Source organism: Pteropus alecto, unplaced genomic scaffold (genome assembly GCF_000325575.1).
Source record: "Pteropus alecto unplaced genomic scaffold, ASM32557v1 scaffold8, whole genome shotgun sequence".
Classification (NCBI taxonomy): Eukaryota; Metazoa; Chordata; class Mammalia; order Chiroptera; family Pteropodidae; genus Pteropus; species Pteropus alecto.
The window spans coordinates 18,741,486-18,748,785 of record NW_006494609.1 but is presented as its reverse complement, the minus strand read 5'-3'; the positions used below and the strand labels follow the sequence as shown (position 1 = coordinate 18,748,785).

Genomic DNA, 7,300 nt, shown 5'->3' with positions numbered 1-7,300 from the left:
CAGGCTAATGTCTTTCCAGCATATACTCTCACCTCTAAAAATGGATGCCTGAACCTGCTTCATACGAATTTCCACAATGAAAACTGCCAGGTTTCCAGAATTCATTACAAATTTGTAGTTTTGGAAAGATTCCAACTTTGCTTCAGAAACTACAGTTTTCAAGTTGCTATTTAGAACAAGATTGCGGCCCATTCAAAATATCTGTATATCGCTTGGAATAAAGGATGAGTATGGAAAACTGTGTCTAAACAGAAGTCTTTAGAGTGAAAGCGGCGCTCTTCAAAGCCTTTGCTTCAAACATGATTCATCAGAGTGATCTAAACTTTGAAATAAGCATATTTGGATGCAGCATAGATGCTCCAAATTTTGGTCAGTGTCCTTCTCATCAATCTTGAGAGACAGTTTCAATTTCCACATGCACTACAAAAGTTTTCTTCCTTTCATCTTTTCTTCTTTTTTCTTTCTTCTTTTTTTTTTTTTTTTGACAGTGAAAAGAGTTTGGTTGTTTTACTCTGATCGTCAGAGTGATAATCATTGTCCTGGCGCCTGCTGCCTGCCGTGGGAGCCCACACTATCAGTCCGGATGGCAGGTGACTCTGTCCAGACTGGGTGAGTGGCATTGCAGGTCACTTTCGAATGCGGACTTATCCATGCGGGCCCCTTGATGGGGTAACAGTTGTGGAGACAATGCTCATAGCAGGTAATACACCCGTGCCAGGGGCAGTGTCCTGTGTGTGTCCTCTCACATCACCCTAAAAGTCCATTCTCCTTTATCTTCAGACAGCTGAGGAAATGGGGCACGGAGCTGTCCCAGTCACATGGCTGGTAAGTGGCAGAGTAAGGATTTTAATGCAGGCAGGCTGGCTCGAGACCCTGCGTTCGCCCCCATGCTGCTAGCCAGCGACCTGTAGGGTGCCGTGGGGCCAGGACCGACCACATTGTGGGATGTGCCGGCGGGGGGAAGGTGCCCAGACTCTGTCCTAAGAGCAACGAGAGGCTGAGGGAGGACTTTGAGCAGGGGGCTGGCAGGGCCAGAGCTGCACTGGAATATTATGGCCACTCCATGGATTCGCTCACTCACCCATGAGGTGGCTACTGCTGCAGAGCTCCGTGCTGGATTCCAAGGGGAAATACAAATGAAGGGACCCCCCAACCCAAACCCAGGGGAAGAAGCCTGCGCTCCATTATGGAACCACCAGAGTGGAGCAAGTGGTCCCCCTCTGCTCCAGGATCAGCCCCTAATTGCTGAATCCATCCCCACCTCGCCCTCTCCGCCCAGGGTGATGCCACCTGCTCACCTGTGCCTGCAGGTACTCACCTCTCAGCTGCCTGGCAAGCAGACCCCCTAATTCCTCGTCCCAACTTAGCTCAGCAAGCCCTGAGACGCCCTGGGACTGCCCGGTCTGAAGCAGCCCTACCCGCCACGTGTGGTGCGGCCTTTCACGCGGGCGCTCAGTCGCCCTGCCCAGAAGGCAGGTGGCTCCTTGAGGGCGGAGTCCCCACTGCGTCATCTCCGGCCGCACACAGCAGGCGTCGCGCTGAGCGTGAGTGGGGCGCACCGCAGCCCCCGGCTCCCCCGCGTGACAGCGGGGCCCGCGGAAGCCGCGCATGTAGGGGCCTCGCTCCCCAGATGCGTCGGGCGAGCCTCGCCTCTCTGTCCCCTCCCGCGAAAGGGGTCGCGCCAAACTCACAGCTGCGAGGCGGACTATACGCCGGGCTCGCGAGGCCGCGTGTGGCAGCTTTCACCCCGCGACTGCCAGACCCGCCACGGGGCCACCGCTGTCCCTTCCGCGACTGTTACCAGTAAAGCACCTCTCACTACCGCTACCTCTCCTGCCGCCGCCGCCGCCGCCACCGCACCTGCCACCGCCACACCCGCCATCCCCACACCTGCCACCGCCGCCACTACGACCGTTATCACTTCTGCTACCAGGACTGCTGTTCCTGCAGTGGCTTCTGCTGCTACGACAGCTGTCACCGCTGTCGCTGCCACTGCTGCCACCTCTGCGGCCACCACTAGGATTACGGCGCCACTGCAGCATCTGCTGTGATCGCCTTCACCACGGGCCGCAGTCGGTCCTGCGGCCGCCGCTAGCAGAGAAAGAACAGAGCATGTATAAAATCACAGAAGAAGGCGTGCAAACAGTGACGCCCCGAAAATGCTCATTCTCAACACGGATCAGACTCACTTTAAAGCACCCTCAACACAGCAGGTTAGAGGTATTAATTAGGGACAAAATAGTTTTATTTTTTAATTTTTTATTTATTTTTATTTATTTATTATTTTATTTATTTATTTAGGTGAGGCGACCCTTGGTTGACCTCACAGATCGCAAGGACCTTGTCAGCTTACGATCCTTTATTTATATTTTACGCCTACAGCACCTGGTCTTCCTAGGTGGTCTCCCATCCAAGTACTAACCAGGCCCCACCCTGCTCAGCTTCCGAGATGAGCCGGGATCGGGCATGTTCAGGGTAGCATGGCGCATAGACCGGGACAAAATATTTTAAATAGTCTTATGTAATTCTAGCAAGATTGAGTGGAAAACCTGGTACAATTGTATATTGTTATAATAAACTACTTTTAGAATGGCAAAAAAACAACAACTATCAAAAGCCTTAAAAGTGCCCTTGAATCAATAATCCCCACTCCTAGGACTAATCCAAGAGATGGGGGTGGGGGGTCGGGGAGGATATGTTACTTGGAGCTTGATCAGCATCAATGAAAATAAAGGGACAAACATCCGAATGTGTGGCTCTCGGGGAATGGTGACCTCAGCTGGCACGTTTCCACCAGCTGGAGTCTCACGCAGCTTCAACTAATATGGTGACAGAGTTCATACCACCAGGAAAGATGTTTACGGTGTGTGGGTAAGAGGAAAAAATTAAGACATAAAGACTATGTACACCGTGGCTGGAGTATTATAAAATATGTACGCTCATAGACAAGGAGTAGAACAAAGCCCAGAAAAATGAAAATAATTATTGGAAGATTGGGATATTACTTTAATATTGCTGTGCTATTGTTTTTTTCAATACAAATGAAAAGAAAAAAAAAAACTCTCAACAATCTATTGATGGTTTTCTCTTCCCCCTTTGAGTATAATATAGATGTGTCTATTTAAAAGATTTCTCTTTTAAAATCTCATTTAGCACCACAACAAAGAGTATCTAACTTTTAGTTCATTTCAAATGAGTTCCTCGTAATAAATTTATTCCCATTCACCACATGTATAATTTGTGCACTTTAGGAGATTCGGTGATTATACAGGAATTCAGGGTTTTTAATAATTTCCTGAAGGGTTTTTGAAGCAGACAATGTGCTTTCCCTATTTCCCAAACAATCTGAATGATGGAAAATATCCAAAATAGCTATGCCGAGTCTTTCTTTCTTCTCCTTAATTTCACACACGTTTTTGTTGTCGCGGTTACTGTCCCTGGTCTTCAGCAGGCAGGAACCCTCCTTCCGAAGCCAAGTCATTGCAGACGAGAAATTATAGTCATCTTATCCCTAATGTGCCGCTAGATCAGAAAGGGACTTATTATCCTTCAAGACTCTGTGCACAAAGGCAGCCTCCCAGCAGGCAGACTCAATCTCCGTGGGGCAGGTAAGCGTCGAATCCGACCCAGAGGTTTCAGGGCCGTGGGGACACGGTGTTTATATCAGCCCCGACGCTAACAGATGTTTTGATTCGCATTCCATAGAGAGTTGGGAGAGACAGGGCTGGCAAGCGTCTCTCAGATCGTCTCATTCTGTCATGTCATTCCGCAGATGGGGAAACTGAGGCCCATCAGACTCACTCAAGGGCACACTGCCACTGGGTGGCTGGGCAGGGGCTGCGGCTGCACCTAAACCAATGTCCTTTCTGCCCTCTTTAAGATGTTGGTGTTTTCTTAACCGAAGAGGGAACAGGTCTTCTGACAATGTCATCTCCCTAGTCTGTGAGTTTATTTCTAACATAGTCAGTGGCCTGACAACAAAGCCATTCTGTATGAAGGACTTTGGGGGGCGCTGGCAGAGATGTCTAATTGTCTCGGGCTGTTTTTAGAAAGAAAAACCAAATCTCATTTAGTTAAACATTTAACTTTTACAAAGCAGAATGGTATAAAACAAAAACAAAATTCATTGCCCCCACCCACCCACTTCCTGAAAGAATCACTTATATTTGTCTGTATGCCGCATTTCAGAAGTAGGTTCAAAACAGTTTACGGTGAAAGACACGGTCACAAAGTTCCACAGTAGAAATCGTACTTTAAAATCAGCCCAAGGCTGACCGTAAGCCACACCACTCCCTCCAGCTCTCCTCTCCCTCCAGTTCAGAAACAGAAGAGTGTGGGAACAGGCTTGGGGTGCCGCGCGGATGAAAGCTTTAGGGTCGGCCGTGGCATGGCCGACACCCGGGGCCTCCTTTCGCCCCATGGTGAGTAGTTCCACAGAGATGGACTACAGTCCGTGAGGATCCTGGATGGAGGAACAGAGACCCTGCCCTGTGAACCTCACCCAGGGGATGCCCAGCCCCGGCTCTCCTGAATACCCTTTCTTCCGGGGAGGAGGGAGGATGCTTCCAAAAAAGGGGTGCTCCATCCTACAAAGGGCTGGGGTTCCCTAGCTCCTCCACAGTGAGGCAGAAAGATGGCGCCCCTTCCGATCTTATGGGCCAAACTGGGAACTTGGGGACCCACATGCAAGAGAAAGAACACATCGAATCAGTTAATGCACAATTTAATCATTTGATATCCTGGGAAAGTGGAGTGTAAGAGCCCCAACTCTACTAGATTACTTCTGCCCTAACACCCAGCCAGCCCACAGCCCACACCCTCACACTCAGGGTGTCGAGTTCCCACGAGGGGACCACCACCACGGACCAGGCACCGCCCATCAGTGCACGTTGCCGTCTGGTCGCTAGGATGAGACCACAGCAAGCGTCGAGGGGAAGGTGACCCGCATTCTGCAGAAGAGAGGACAGCTCAGAGGAGCCAAGTGCCCTGCCCAGGACCTCAGGGCCGGACATTCCACAGGCTGGAAGTGAGATCTGAACATCACTCTCTGACATCTGTGAGCTCTCCTGACTCTGCCTCTTTATAAAACTCGAACCTCTTAACCAGAACTTAATCAGAAAACTCAGACCATTGGAGACCAGGGAGAGCCGATGGACACAGAGAATGTCTAGGTAGGAGGAGGAAGCACTACAGCAGGTTCGCCACGAGGCTCAGGGTGGGGACAGATCCCATGTCCTCTCGTGTCACTTTCCGCCCTCCTTGCAGGGTTTGTAAACTGGTGGCCGCCGTGGGTTGGATGCGGGGACCTGGGCTGATTGCTTCTCCCCTCATCTTAGTGTGGGCTCCCCTAAGTAGCCCTGGGATAGGTAGTTTATTGGGGAGTTTGTCACAGGACACACATGAGGGAAGCACAGAACGGTCCCCCCAGAACCCAGGGAGCCAGTATCTACCCACCGACTGCCCTACCTCACTGGCCAAGGTGGCCCCCAGGCCATTAGCTCCCTGGTCTTCCCACTGCCCTGTGAGCGGAAAATGACCTCTGGAGGACAGAGACACAGCAAGCCATCAGCACAGGACTGAGCACGTGTCTCCTCCATGTCCCCACACGCCATCCTAGCCCACAACCCCAGCCTAGGAGCCCCGCCCACTCAGTGAAGACCTCACGCCCTGGCCTCCAGGGCACCATCGCCTGGGTGAAGAGAGGCCCCAGGAAGTCTGCCTGCCCCTGGAAAGACCCCCATCCTCCTACCCCACCACTCAGCCTCCCCATCACCATCGCCTTGAGGTCTTGAGGACAAACAATGCAGTGTCGCAGTGTCTCTTTCTCAGGTCTCATCAGCTGCCCCAAGGCATCTGGGGTTTCCAAGTCACCCCTCACTCTCCAGGGCGACAGTTCTGCACCCCCACCTCCGGGCCACCCAGCCCCCTTTCCACAGTCCACATACCCTCCCACTCTCCAGCCCTGTTCCCCACTCGATCTCACAGCACACACCGCCTCCCGCATGGACCATTCCTCAGCTGGCCGCCGGCACCAGCTCCCAGGCCCCTGCCCTCTGCTTGGCCGGCAGCCTGGGAGCTCTGCCTAGGCTGACGGACGCAGCGAGTGTCTTCACAGACACACACCGCCCTCAAGACTGGCACCGACAGGCAGATCCTGTTAATTAGGGCACCCCAGCCAATGACCTATGGCATGAATATATTAGGTGGATGTCTGGGGGTGATGTTTTCTGGCTTTTTAAACAAGCCCCTCATTACCGCCCTGCCAGGTCTCCTGCAGAAACAGTGCCAGCTCATCTCAGGGGAAAGCAGGGGCTCACCAGAGACAGGAAAGAGACAAGTGCTCCAAGCAATCCTGGCTGAAACCTAATCTCTATTGTATCCTCCTCGGGGAACCAGACCCGTCTAAGTCGTTGGGACACATCGCGATTTCCTTGCCAAAACGCGGGGGAAGTCTATGGCTTAATCTCTATTGTATCCTCCTCGGGGAACCAGACCCCGTCTAAGTCGTTGGGACACATCGTGATTTCCTTGCCAAAACGCGGGGGAAGCCTACAGCCGGCCATGCTACCCTGAACAAGCCCAATCCCATCTGATCTCGGACGTTAAGCAGGGTCGGGCCTGGTTAGTACTTGGATGGGAGACCACCTAGGAAGATCAGGTGCCGTAGGCATAAAAAATAAAAAATAAGGGATTGTAAGGTGACAAGTTCCTTGCAATCTGTGAGGTCGACCAAGGGCTGCCTTGCCTAAAAAAAAGGGGGAGGGGGGCGGGGAAGCCATTTCCCAACTCCAGGAAACATGAAATGGGTCTAGCATGCAACACTGCATAGGGACTCATCTCCCTGAGAGCGATTTCAGGTGTGAGGCTACCTATGCCATAGCAATGATGACTATGATGACAATGATGATGATGATGATAAGTTTTAATGAGCATCTATTTACTCTGTGCCACTCTGCTAGGTGTTTTCACAAAACTCGTTTCATTGAAATCTCACCATAATTCAGAAAACAATCATCATTATCCCATTTCACAGGTAAAGAGCTGGGTCCTCAGAAAGGTCAAGTGTCCTGGCTAGCTGGTGGTCTTGGAGAAGCCAAGCAGGGCTGGGTCTTTGGAGGGGACCCCGTGTCAGAGCCAGCACCTTCTGCTGTCTGAGATTCTGTCTCAGGCTCTAAGAGAGTCAAACCCCCTCTCTTGGAAACTGTCGGGTCCTTGCAAGGCACAGGATGACCCCAAGGCCAGAGAGCCTCACTGACCTTCTCCCAGGCCCGCAAGATACCTTCCCAGCTTTGCCGTCCCC

At 51.8% G+C, this 7,300-nt stretch overlaps 2 pseudogenes; one reads left to right on the top strand and one right to left on the bottom strand.

Moving 5' to 3' along the window:
• Positions 1-2,373: 2,373 nt before the first annotated feature.
• Positions 2,374-2,493, bottom strand: LOC112473862 (annotated as a pseudogene).
• A 4,058-nt stretch (positions 2,494-6,551) lies between these two features.
• LOC112473785 lies at positions 6,552-6,670 on the top strand (annotated as a pseudogene).
• Positions 6,671-7,300: the final 630 nt, after the last annotated feature.